Genomic DNA, 13305 nt, shown 5'->3' with positions numbered 1-13305 from the left:
ACAGAACGTGAGTAGGGGAGGGGCAGAAAGACAGGAGACATAGAATCTGAAGCAGACTCCAGGCTCTGAGCTGTCAGCACAGAGCCCTACGTGGGGGTCAAACTCACGAACTGTGAGATCATGACCTGAGCTGAAGTTGGACACTTAATCAACTGAGCCACCCAGGTGCCCTAAAGACAATGATTTATAAAAAGATACTTATTTATAATAGTATTCATTTGAAACCAAAGAAATGTTGAATAATGAAAAGCTGGTTCAATATTGGCTATCAATTTAGGGGCCTAGGTGACTGTTAGGAGCTTCTGAATGGAAGTAAACCAAGGGGAAACTAAGACTCAGGGGAGCTGAACATGAGAGAGTAGAGAAGGAGGTCTATAGGCATCCTGGAGATGGAGTGCAGACCTCTGCTGAGTATGTGTATGTAGTATCAGAGATTGTACTTGTAAGCATGTTCCTGAATTTATTTTTAAAGGGATTAGACAAGCAAAATGGTGAGGAAAAGGTTAGAAGAATCAGTACTCATTACAGCAGAGATCAGTGAACACAATCAGGAAACTCTGAAGATAGAGCTCTGAACCCCAAAGACAGAGGAACCAAGCATGCAAAAGTAAAGAGGCCTTGAAGATCATGTTAATCTTTCTCTTGAAAGCTCTGAAGAGCCAATGAAAGATTTTAAACAGTGAAGTGACATGTTCAGATGTATATTTTAGAATAATCATAGTGGATTATTGTACATTGAACCCTGGTAGGAATTCAGTGTGTAGAAACTGATGGAATGGAGAGGAAGAGAATGTACATTCATTCAATCAAGAGTTATTCAATCCTACAATTGTTCATGGGGTGTTGATGTTGTTCTTGGTATACAATTCTTTTAAAAGCTTAATTAGGATGGAAGAAGAGAGTGAACTAGAAACAGGTTTTAAAGTCAAGGAAAAATTTACAACAGAAAATACTTAAAACATGGTCATGCTGAGGGGGTCACAGAAAGGAGCAGACAGTAAAGAGGTTTGCTTTGGAGAGGAGCAGGGATACCCAGCTTTTTAGACAAGAAGGAAAACTAATAAGCTTTGGTGTGGATGTAGGTAATTTGTGGGGTTTGGGTGAGGAAATCAAGCAAAAATTGTAGAAACCCGTGCTCAAAGGCCTTTATTATTTCTTAAGTAGAAGACCAGGTCATCCGGTGAGTAATGTGGTCACCACTGACTTCTATTTGCAGGGTGGCCTTTCTTCTAAATGCAATACATTGTACCAACATCACTCCTCCGGACTAGTTGATTCGTTTGTATAAATGGGAATAATAGACAATTTTCCATGGTATTGCTGTGTGAATTTGTTGCATTGACACACGCACTTGCTTAGTATTGATTTATCTTTGTACTCATACTGGAGTAGGGGGAGTGAATGTTTTGATTACTCATAAAAATAAAGTAAAAGTCTTCCAGTATGATCATCTAATCTGTTAAATGCAATATTTACTCTTGCAATGGGTTCTAAGTCAGATACTGAGGTCAAGGAGTATAATTGCTGTAAAGCATTCAACAAAAGAACGCCAGTGTCCCGAGGACTTAACTTGAGGTCATTCACGGGTTCTGCCCTGAACCGGAAAGTCAGGTCAGCAGCACCTACCTCTAGTTTAGAACAGGCTCTTCCCAAATCTCAGCGGCAGCCCCGCCCCTTCCACAGGTTCGGGCCCCGCCCCCGTCTCCCATTGGCTGGCCCTCTACCTCTTTTCGACCGCTCCAAAGACCCGGAGGAGCGGAGTTTTCCAAAAGCATCATCAGGGCGCCCTCGCTGCGCATGCTCGCGGGAAGCCGGATTCCGCGTCCGGAGTTGGAGGTTTTAGGCGGCCGCGGCGCAGCGCGCTGTGCGGGGCCGGCGGGGAGGCGCGCGCTCGCGGCGCGGCGCCGGCGACGCGAGCACGCGGCGCGCTCTTGAGGAGGGAGGTGTGGGGTCTGCTGGGGGTGGCGCGTGGCCGGGGTGGGGGTGGGGGGAGGGTCGGGTGTCGGCGAGCACGGCGAGCGGGTTCCCAGTGGCTGCAGGCGGCCTGGGCTGCCGGGGCCGACGCCTGGGTGGCTGTTGCCGCCGCCGCCGCCGCGCCTGCTGCGAGATGGCGATCTTGGGTGCGGAAGGGTGAGGGCGCCCGCCGCTGGAGGAGGCGCCGCTGCTTTGGCCGCCCGACCGCCGGGAGCCGACAGCTTCGCGCCGGGTAAGGACGCTTCGGCAGGGGACTGGGGGTGCGGGCAGGGCGGGGGCGCGGGCCCAGAGCCTTCTCGGCGGTGCCGGTAGCCCGGCACTGGCAGCCCCGGGGCGGGACCCTCTGAGGGGCCGTCGGGGACGGTCCGCGCCGCCCTGGCTGCCTTCTCCAGCCCAGAGGCCGGGAGTTTTCTGGGGTGGGGTCACGGGTCTTGCCCCGAGTTGGCCTTGGCACAGGCCCGAGCTAAAGATACTGGAGCGAAGTGTTTCCGTGACTCTGCAGCCGCGCTTCTCAAGCTTCCTTAGCCTTCTCAGCGTTCTACCTTCTTTTCCTTTGCTTAACACCTCTCCGAAAAACACCAGTGTATGGACTTACTGCCCGTGCCCTGACTTTCACCGCAATTCTGCCGTCCCAAACCAAGGACTCCCAGGCTTCGAACGTCTTCTAATGACGGGTTTTGTTTAGTTTTTTTTTTTTTTTTTTTAAATCACTCCGGGTTCTTCACTGACTCTGCAGTACCCCCCCCCCCCCCACAACACAACCCCCACCTCCACCTTTGTGACCCGGTAGATCCCAGTGACCTTGCAGTTTTTAGTAGTCCTTATCTGTGACTTGGACCGTCTTTCATCTTTAATTTTTTTTTTTTTTTAATTTTGTAGTTTGCCCATTGCTTTTACAGCCCTTAAATGATCAGTCTTCTCTTCATCGTTTGGAGTTGAGCGTCCAATGCTCCCATAATTATATGAAACCTTCCTTACCAAAGACAAGTATCTATTATTTTGACATTTTTACTTTCCAGGTTAAAATATTTTCCAGGGGCTTGATATGGCTTTCTTTTTCTGCTTGGCAAGTTTTTATCTTTTTGTGTAGGCTAATGTGCAAGAAGATTTGAGTTTCTGCTTTAAAAAGCTATTGGTAATAGTGGAAAAGAATAATGTACAAAGTTATCTTTATCCCCCTTTGGTTTTTTACCTGTTTTTTTTACCAGGTTTTTTACCTGAAGTGCCTGGTGTGCAATGTTTGCGGATTTCTGCAAGAATTCATCCTGATGTATAAATCCACTTTACTTGTCTAAGTCTCTGTATTATACAAGCAAAATGCACCTTTTAAAAAACAAAGGCATTCTTTATTTGTGACTTGTTTTAGCCATTAAGTAGGTACGTAGCTGTGATTGGAAATGATCACTTTTCGTAAATAGTTAATATATTTTTTAAGTGAAACCTTAGTGAGCAAGTGTTGGGAGCTACTCAAATTGAGAAGTGTAAAGTATGTGGAATAGTTACTTGATATGTAGCTTATTAATGTTTTCAAGTAGTCCTTTCCGTAAAATGCAAAACTGTTTATAAGATATCCAACACCAGGACTTAAAAAAGGTTATGTTTTTTTGGAAGCCTGGTGTGATAAAGGATGTCGCAAGTAAGTTCTCTGCCTGCAAAGAGATAGTAATTTTTGCTGTTTACCCCATGAAGGCTGAAATTTCTTTTACTTCCTTGCATCTACTGCATGACTGTGTGAGGTATTAGGGGGAATGTAAAGGTTCAAATTATAGCAGTTTCTGCCTTCACAGACTAGTTAGGCAGGTAGGACTATACACAAATGCTCCATGTGTCTTTTAATACATAGCTAAATTTCATATGGAATTCAGATTGGGAGGGGGTAGAGCTCACATCATATTTAGCAAGGTGGGGTGAGAGGCGTTAATTCATAGAGCCTTCAGGCTTCTGAAGTCTTTGTTTTGAAGGATGATTATGACTTTTGATAAGCTGAGAAAGGTAATCCAAGCAGAGAGAAGGACTGAGAGAAAAGAGCACAGAGTTCATATATTTGCGGAGAGGCAAGTAATTCTATTTGGATGGAACATAAAGTATTTGTGCTAATGTAAAGGGTGATAAAAATTGAAGTAAAAGTTTGAACCAGTTTATGATTGCTTTTAATGCAAGGCTAATGACCTTGGATTTAGTAGGCATTGGGGGTTTAACAGATGATTTTTGAGTTGCGAATGAAATGATTAAACTTTTGTTTTTAGAGGATGAATTTGGCAGCAATGTGTAGTGTGAATTGAGGTAGATATCTGGAGGGAGAAAGACCTCTTGATTGCTGTGGTCATAAATAATAGGGGTATGAACTATGGCTGTCATAATAGTAATGGAAAGGAGGAAGGAAGTTGAATGGACAGAATTTGATGATGAGAGAGAAATGAAGAAAGTAAAAATAACTAAGATTCTGATCTAGGTTGGGAAAATACCATTTTGAGCAACATCTTTGGAAGCTTTATCTTTGGCAAACGTATGTTACTTTACAGCAGTTCTCAACCTTTTGATAATTACTAATCCTTGGTTAAACTAAAAAAATCTGGCCTGGAAAACTTCCATATGCACCTGTGCTTTGTGAATGTAATTTTATTTATTTATTTTAAATTATTTATTTATTTTTTTAACATTTATTTATTTTTGAGACACAGAGAGAACATGAACAGGGGAGGGTCAGAGAAAGAGGGAGACACAGAATCTGAAACAGGCTCCAGGCTCCGAGCTGTCAGCACAGAGCCCGACGCAGGGCTCGAACCCACAGACAGCGAGATCATGACCTGAGCCGAAGTCGGACGCTTAACCGACTGAGCCACTCAGGTGCCCCTGTGAATGTAATTTTAGAGAAGTCCATGAACCTGAACTCACCTGAAGCTTATCCATGGAACATGTGGGTCAATGGGTTGGGCTAGGAGCAACTCTCAGAATTAACTGTGGCTTTTAAAACCATTGAATCTTCAAATTCTTTCATTTACTGATAACCCTTACTATAGAGACTTACCTCATATACACTTATGTATATATCTCTTTACATTTGTGTTGTGGTTTATGGCTTACAAAGAATTTTGACTATGCTGTGTTATTTGCTATTATATAACGACAAATTAACCCAAGGGGTTAAATGATTTGCCCTAAGTGTTTCAGTTAGTATAAAGTGGAATCAGCAGCTGATTGACACTGATGGTTTTCTTTCTTGTTAGATGTATGATTTAGCATTAGTTGCATATAGTTACTGCCTTTAAGTGATCTCATCAGTAAGACTAAATGATCCTGGAGGTTCCTTCTGGTTTTTAACCTTCTGTGATTCTCGGGTCTTTGATTTTCATTGAACTGTCTGTACCCTTCTTGTTTTCCATGTTCAGGAGAGCTAGTGAGACAGAATGAATGGGGTGTATGGAGAGCAGCAGATAGCAATATCAGACCAGTCATTTACTTTTTAATTTCCTTTGTATCTCAGTTTGGGTTTGTGGATAGGGGAAGGTAAATGAAATAAGAAACCTTAAGAATTTTTATCTTTATTCTATCTTCTGTATTCAGGTATGCCTTACTTAAGAATACTCATTTTACTTCATTCATGAAGCCTTATCAAGTGAAAATAGAAACTTTACAAGAAGTGTGGGGTCCTAGTCAGTGCATTTTTTCATTTTTTAAGTTGCTAACTCTTCCTAGTATGGTTAAAGCATAATTTGATTAGTAAATAATTGACTTTTCTCCACCTATAAGATTATCTTCCTGGAAGGGAACCTGAACAAGTTATTATTTAGTGTCTTGCATAGCTCTAGAAACTTTGATTCCATAATTATTAGAAAGACTGGGGTCTTTTTTACCATTTCTATAAAAATATGATGTAATAACAAGTAGTGGAAAAAATAAATTGGCCTTTTTAGTGGTGTTGAAGGAAGTAGTTGCTAATACTTAATGAAGGAAAAATGTCTAGCAAAAGCACATACATAGATGATTTTTCTTCTCTGCTGGCATTAAGAAGAGTATCATATCTTACATTTGTATAGCATTTGACATTTTTCCATAATGGCTATATAGACTATCATTTGATTCTCATGACAGCTGAGCAGTAGATGTGTCAGGAGATAATTATTGCTTTTTAGATGAATACATTGATGCTCAAAGAAGTTAAAACATTTTTTCAAGTGTATGACTTGTAGGTAGCTAAAATTAGAACTAGAGCTAAAACTCATATTTTTGTTCCTAGGTCAGCAATTTTTTTTTCTTTTTTTTTTTTTTTTTTGCACTAACTCTTCATCTACAATGAAAATTTAGCTGAAGGCTATATGTGAGGAGTTAGAATTTATCTGTTTGGAATCTGTGTTAAACTTTTGTACTGTGTACATGTGAACTTGTCTACTTCCTTTGTGTTAAAATGGTAAACTCATAGCAGTGGCTGTTGTTGGGTAATTTTGAAATTTGTAAGTATTCATCACAAAATAGTTAACCTGTCAAGAAAAGAGCTAAAGTTGATTTTTTTTTCTGAAAAAGTACATTGGTGAAATATAAATATTAATTTCTTTCTGAAAATTTGATTTTTTCTCTTTCTTTTTTTGTTTTTTTGTTTTTTGTTTTTGTTTTTTTTTTTTTGAGAGAGGGCACAAATGAGTGAGGGGCAGAGAGAGAGAAAATCCCAAGACTGGCAGAGAGAGAGAAGCAGGGCTCACCTGAAGCGGGGCTTGAGCTAACCTGATGTGGGGCTCGAACACATGAACCACAAGATCATGAACTGCAGACCATGACCTGAGCTGAAGTCACATGCTTAGCCAGCTGAGCCACCCAGGCGCCCCTGAAAATTTGATTTTAATTCAGCTGTTTTTACAGATGAAGTTTGTTCTTCCTTTATAAAAGCCCAGTTTCTGAAAATTTGTATTTTTGGAGCATATAAATCAAGACGTGATTTCCAAAAGTGTCATGATGTTTCGTGATTTTTACTATTACATAAAAAGCTTTATCATTAAAAAAAGATTTGCCATTAAAGCTCTTGTATACACTTCAGATTCACATGATTAAGCAACTTTTGGAATATATTATGTGAAACCATATGCCAGATAATTCCTAAGTTAGAAGGAAAACTAACATTTGTCTTGACATTCCCTAAACCTATTGTTTATTCATAATACAGCCTATTATGTAACTATTACATGCCAGGTATTGTGCTGGGTGCTGGGGTACAGTGCTGAGAGGAAAAACATGAAGCCTGTACTCTTGGAACTCAGAGTTTAGTAGACTCACTAACATTAAGAAGGGCATAAGACTTTATCTTACGCGGTTGTGTGGATGTTTGGGACTATAATTAATTTCATCTCTCTCCTTTTCTCTGAGTTTTGAACAAATTAGGTAAAAACACAAGGAACCAGGGGCTCCTGGGTGGCTCAGTCAGTTGAGTGTCTGACTTTGGCTCAGGTCATGATCTCACGGCTCATAAGTTCGAGCCCCACGTCGGGCTCTGTGCTGACAGCTCAGAGCCTGGAGCCTGCTTCATATTCTGGGTCTCTCTCTCTCTCTCTCTTTCTCTCTCTCTCTGCCCCTCTCCCACTCATGCTGTCTCTCAAAAATAAATAAACAGTAAAAAAAAAAAAATTAAAAAAAACACAAGGAACCAGGTCAACATCGTTTTGGTCATTTATTGCTGTGTGACAATCCTAAAACTAAGTGACTTAAAACAACCACCTTTTTTTTTTAATTTTTTTTTTAATGTCTTATTTATTTTTGAGACAGAGACAGAGCATGAGCAGGAGAGGGGCAGAGAGAGAGGGAGACACAGAATCCAAAGCAGGCTCTAGGCTCTGAGCTGTCAGCACAGAGCCCGAACGCGGGGCCCAAACTCACAAACCGCGAGATCATGACCTGACCTGAAATCGGATGCTCAATGGACTGAGCCACCCAGGTGCCCCAGAACAACCGTCTTATTTGCTTACCGTTTTACTATCCTGCACTGGACTTACTTGAGGATTTTGAGTTTTGCTGATGGCTACTCTAAAGGCTGCATTCAGCTGGCAGTTCAGCTGGGAGCTGGTCTTCTCTCTTTTTTTCTCTTACTCTCTTTTTCTTCATGTTTCTCATAGTGTCAACCCCCCCCCCCCCCCCCCCACGGCCTTTGCAGCAGTTTTGCTGGCCTTACATGGTGGCTTAGGACTCACAACAAGTGCAAAAGAAGAAGCAACCAGGCCTTCTTAAGGCATAGGCTTGAGATGAGCATACATCATTTCTGCCACCTCTGTTGATTAAAGCAATTCACGGGTCCAGCCCAGATTCAAGGGAAAGAGATGAGACAAGTATGTGAATCCCAGGATTGTACCAGACAGCTGTATTACACCAAAATGGGGCTTCTGGAAAACTGTTTATGAAACTGAGACTTAGGCTGCCTAGTACTTTCAGTACTAGGCCTGTCAGTGGGAAAATAGAGTCTGAAATGCAAAAACAATAGCATATTTGGCTTATTATACAAATGGAAATAGCTGGCAATATCCTTGGGTAGAAAAGAAAATTTTGGAACTCTGGGGTTTCACCCATAATGGGGCAGAATTGACTTGCTCTACTTGAGGGCAGTGGTGTCTAAAAAAGTGCAGAACCCAGAGCCCAGGCTGCTCCGAAGCAGTGATTTACCCAAGTCTCCCAAATTGGATGAGACAAATGTCCCAGTCAGCACACTGTGCAGAGTGGGCTATGGTGGGCAGAGAGCCCTCCTCTTAGCCCTTGTGATTAGATGTGAGGCTTAACGGTAGCAGAGCTCCTTGGTGAGTCACTCTGGCCTTGACAAACCTTGAGCAACCTGGTGCCTCACAAATACTATTTTCTGTTTGCAGTGTCTTGGGGAAAGGTTAGGATAAGCCACTCTTCCTTGGAGAGGAGTTGTTACAGTGGAGAGTATACACTTATAGAGACTGGGATGGGACTTTTCTCTCATTCGGGAATGGTAAGACAGAAAGTAATGCTTTATCCTTTCTAGGAACAAGTAGACTCTGAGTGCTTAGCTGGGTTTTTCCTCACTTTATCTTCATTGCTTTATCAGTTTATCTTAGTCTCAGTGGTATTTTCTTTTTTTTATAGTTCACGTTATCTACTGTATAACGTTATGGCTAACAGTGGGATGAAGAAGATGAATGTTACATTATTATTACAGTATAGTTTCTGGATGGAATAATGAATCAATGTATTTCATTTAAAGAATTTAGGTAGATTTGAAGCATTTCATGTATACTGAGAAATGAACTCCTGCATCCTAGTGTAAATAAATCTCTGCAAATTTCTGAAAATATTATGTTGGCTGTTGTGGGGAGGAGTTTGGTAACTGAATGTACTGAGAAACAATTTATATAAATAGGAAAGGGTAGAGCACAAAGAAGGGAACAGATAGAATTACCTTAAGGTGTTTCTCTATGACTCTTCAGGGTAGTTCAGAAATGTACTAGCATTAACAGAATTGTAGGTGTGATAGCTTTTTTATTTAACTAATGAAAAAAGTTCTTTTGATAGCTGTTTAGTATACCCATAATTATGATTAAATAGGGTGGGTGGAAGCAAACTGTTGAGTCCTGACTTGAAGTAGGATACTCCAGTCATATGTTAACCCCAGCTTGCCAAGTTGTACTATTTTTTGTGCTTAGTGTGGGAAGGAGAATTAGTTAAATGAACTTGCTCTGTATAAAGTAGGACATACTTTACCAAAGTAATAAACTAGATCGTGGCACTTCTAAAGTTTAAGAATTAAAGGCATTTTGGCATGTGTGTTAAGAACTGTAGCTTTAAAGTCAGGTGTAACTGACTTCTGTCAATGCTTTTTAATAGCATTGTTGCTTCAGTTTCTTCTGTAAAATGTAGTGAATATTTCTGTTACTGGATTTTTGTAAGGATTAATTGAGATAATGTTTGTAAAGCTGAAGGCTGGTCCCTGAGACATAAGCAGCTCTTAAGTCATTTTTATTGCTCTTCACAATTACTAATAAGCAAAATTCAAACAATCCACTTTTCTGTGAACCACTCATTTCAACTCAAAGATAGTTTAGGATTAGTTTTGGCATGAGCAGAGCAGTATGTCTGATCTTACCTTTTAACTTAAAAAAATAAGTTGCTAAAAGGTTAAGAATGAATCTGAGAAGGACACTGACTCAACATGGCTGGCAGTTTCTCAGTGGTGATGGTTTGGCTGCACAGTTTGGGAGCAAGAAATTGTTAATACCATCAATAGATGAATTACAGTATAGAACAGTGTTTATCGGTACGCAGCCCCTTCATCAGAGTCATCTGGGGTATTTGTTAAACAAGATGTCTGAATACTTTTTGAGAACTATGGTATGGTCCTTGACAGTGGAGTTCAAGAAGCTTCATTATTAACAAATGTCTCAGATGATTTTATACATATTAGTTTGAGAACTGCTGGTAGAGACTGAGTCAGTAATTTGGGGGTTCTAGTGTTCTCAGAGACTGTTTTTAAAGCTACAGTGTTCAGTAAACACATGTATAATGTAAACAGAGAGCTTACCATCTGAACCTTTCAGATGTTTAAAGAGGCTTAAGATAATTGCCAATGACTTGATCCAAACAAACTATAGAAACCTGATACAGGGTGATTATGTAAGTAGTAGGCAGGAGAAGTACCTATGCAAGAAGCATCCATTAGGCTTCCTTGTTCAAAAAAACTTCCCCATGCTTCTACAAAAGAAGATACTCTTTTGAGTAAAGGTATTTCTTCTTGGGATGCCTGGGTAGTTCAGTCAGTTAAGAGTCTGACTCTTGATTTCAGCTCAGGTCATGATCTCATGGTTCTTGAGTTCAAGTCCTGCACTGGGCTCTATGCTGATGGTGCAGAGCCTGCTTGGCATTCTGTCTCTCCTTCTCTCTGCCTGTCACCTGCTTGTGCATTCTCTCTCTCTCTCTCTCTCTCTCTCTCTCTCTCTCCCCCCTCCCCCTCTCCCCCTTCCCCTCCCTCCCTTCCTCTCAAAATAAATAAACTTAGAGATATTTCTTCTATAAAAATGCCTATGGAAACAGTTAAATTAGATATTGTAATTTTCAGATAGTCTGATTGCTTTTCATTTAGCGAAAATAACTCAAAATAGAGAGATTGAAGTATGCCTACTTTAGAATTTGGTCATTTGTGTAGAAAGTAGGTTGGATGAAGACCATAATCTATAATCTGTCTCTTGTGGGGAAAGCCATTGCTTAGCTTAAGGGTGTTGACTTGGGAAAAATGTTGTGAGAAAGGATTTAATTTTAAATCGTCAAGAAAAAAAAGTTGATGCTTATTTTCTCTAACTTTTGTTTAAGGCAGTGGTTTGAGACAGCCTGGGTCTATGTCACTTAAACCTTCCTCAGTCCTGTGACCATATCTGATAATGGAAGAGCAGATCTTTAAGTTTGGGCTATTCCTGGAAAAACTTAACCTATGTTTATATTAACCACATTTTTATTGTGTTAGTGCATTTTGTGGTAAAAAAAAAAAAAAACAAACAAACATGCCAGACCCATGATTCTTTCTAAATTTGAGTGGAAAGGATTAGTTGGCATTTGTTTGAGGAACATACTGTTTTTGTGTTTGATTTCACTGACTTTGTGGCCAGTGCTTTGGAGAGAAAAACAACAATAAACTCATTTCTTGTCCTATGAGCTGTGAAATAATATTGTCAATATTTACATGTAAATACCCAGGATGGAAAATGTACATTATACTCCAGAATTTCATTGTTCTAAGTTAAAAGTTTTGGCAATTATAACTTGTTTAAACTTTTGTGTGATTTAATTTTCCTTTAAAGTGTTAGCTATTTAATTGGTTAGGCCTTAAAGTAAGACAAACTTAAATTTGAGTTTTCCAAATTCTTTTTTTTTTTTTTAAGTTTATTTATTTTGAGAGAGGGCACAAGCAGGTGAGGGGCAGAGAAGGAGAGACAGAATGCCAAGCAGGCTCTGTGCCATCAGCGCAGAGCTTGATGAGGGACTTGAACTCAAGAACTGTGAGATTATGACCTGAACCGAGATCTTGAGTCCTATGCTTAACCAACTGAGCCACCCAGGTGCCTCCCCTCTTCTTTTTTTTATTTTATTTTATTTATTTTGAGAGAGAGCTTGTGGTGAAGGGACAGAGAGGGAAACAGAACCTCCAGTGTAGAGCTGACAAAGGGCTCGATTCCATAACCGACCCTGGGATCCAGGACCTGAGCTGAAATCAAGAAGAGTCAGATGCTTAACTTGCGTTTGTTATTGGCTAAGTGATCTTGGTCAAATTAACCTTGGATTAAGCCCTCATATTATCATATGTAAACTAGGTATTCATATGTAAAGTAGTAGTAATAATACCTAATTCATAGTTTTCTTGTGTGACTTAAAACTGGCACTTAGAAACAAGTAAATAGGATGGGTTCATAATACCTTGTTGATGACAGATAGGTTTCAGAATTTATATTTAATTTAGAATGGTAATGGACTCCATACACTATGTTAGGTAAAACCCCAGTGAAATATAGGGCAGTAGCCTCTACTTTCTTCAGCAGTGTTTAAGTATGGATAAAATAATGGATGACCACACATCCAGTCAGATTTTGCTATTAAATGAGTCCAAGTCAGTTTAGTTTTTGACACCAAATGAGTTATGAAGTAGCTTTATGATTTTATAGTTTTCTGGGTTTTGGATTTGTGGATAAAGGACTGTGTCCGTGTATTTCTACTGTATTTTAAACATGAGAAGACTTACATTATTCTAAGAGTAAAGTTTTAGCTGTTTAGTTGATTTTCTCATTTTGGAAAGTTTCTGTGTATTTTAGATTCTGATATTTTTCTCTAAGAGTGAGAATATCTGATGGAAGTTTATACTTAGCAGCCTGCTTTAAAATTCTTAGGAAGAGTAATAGTAAATTAACATTGTGTGTCAGTTACTTGAGTAGCTTTAGAAATCCTGAAATTGTGTATTTATAACAAAAATTTACCATTATTTCTCTTGAGTGGTTAAATGTAATTTTGATCTTTACTGCAGATTCAGGGGGTTTTGCTGTGTATCATTTTGCAGCATGGCCATGTGACTGAAATGCCTTTCTTATCCTCTTATCCTCTACTGTTGTGGAAGTATGGTAGAACAGTATTGGAGTTTCTCTGCCTCAGAATCTTGAGAATATGACCAGAGTGGTGGTGGTGAAGGAATAGGGTTAGGAAATAAATACTCATTGCACATCCTCTGTATTCCAGATTCTAGAAACAGTTCTAGTTTCCTAGAGTTGATGTTAATTAATACTTCCTTTTTCCTTCTTAAAACCATGTTAGTATCCTCATTTTACAGATGAGAAAACTGAGACTCAGAGGGGTTAATTA

General features: G+C 39.9%; 1 protein-coding gene across 5 annotated transcripts in view; it reads left to right on the top strand.

Annotated features, from left to right (window-relative positions):
* The first annotated feature begins 2006 nt into the window (after positions 1-2006).
* Positions 2007-13305, top strand: part of WWP1 (WW domain containing E3 ubiquitin protein ligase 1) — a 134954-nt gene continuing 123655 nt past the window's right edge. For 4 of the 5 annotated variants that reach the window (XM_030303831.1, XM_032591890.1, XM_030303826.1 and 1 more), the window contains exon 1: positions 2007-2206. The gene's annotated coding sequence lies outside the window, so the exon portion shown is untranslated. Of the gene's footprint in view, positions 2207-4872; positions 4892-13305 lie in introns of those variants that run through there. The other variant, XM_030303828.1, reaches the window with a different exon arrangement.

Source organism: Lynx canadensis, chromosome F2 (genome assembly GCF_007474595.2).
Source record: "Lynx canadensis isolate LIC74 chromosome F2, mLynCan4.pri.v2, whole genome shotgun sequence".
NCBI classification, from domain to species: domain Eukaryota; kingdom Metazoa; phylum Chordata; class Mammalia; order Carnivora; family Felidae; genus Lynx; species Lynx canadensis.
Note: the sequence above shows the minus strand (reverse complement) of the source record. Positions and strands in the feature narration are given on the sequence as shown.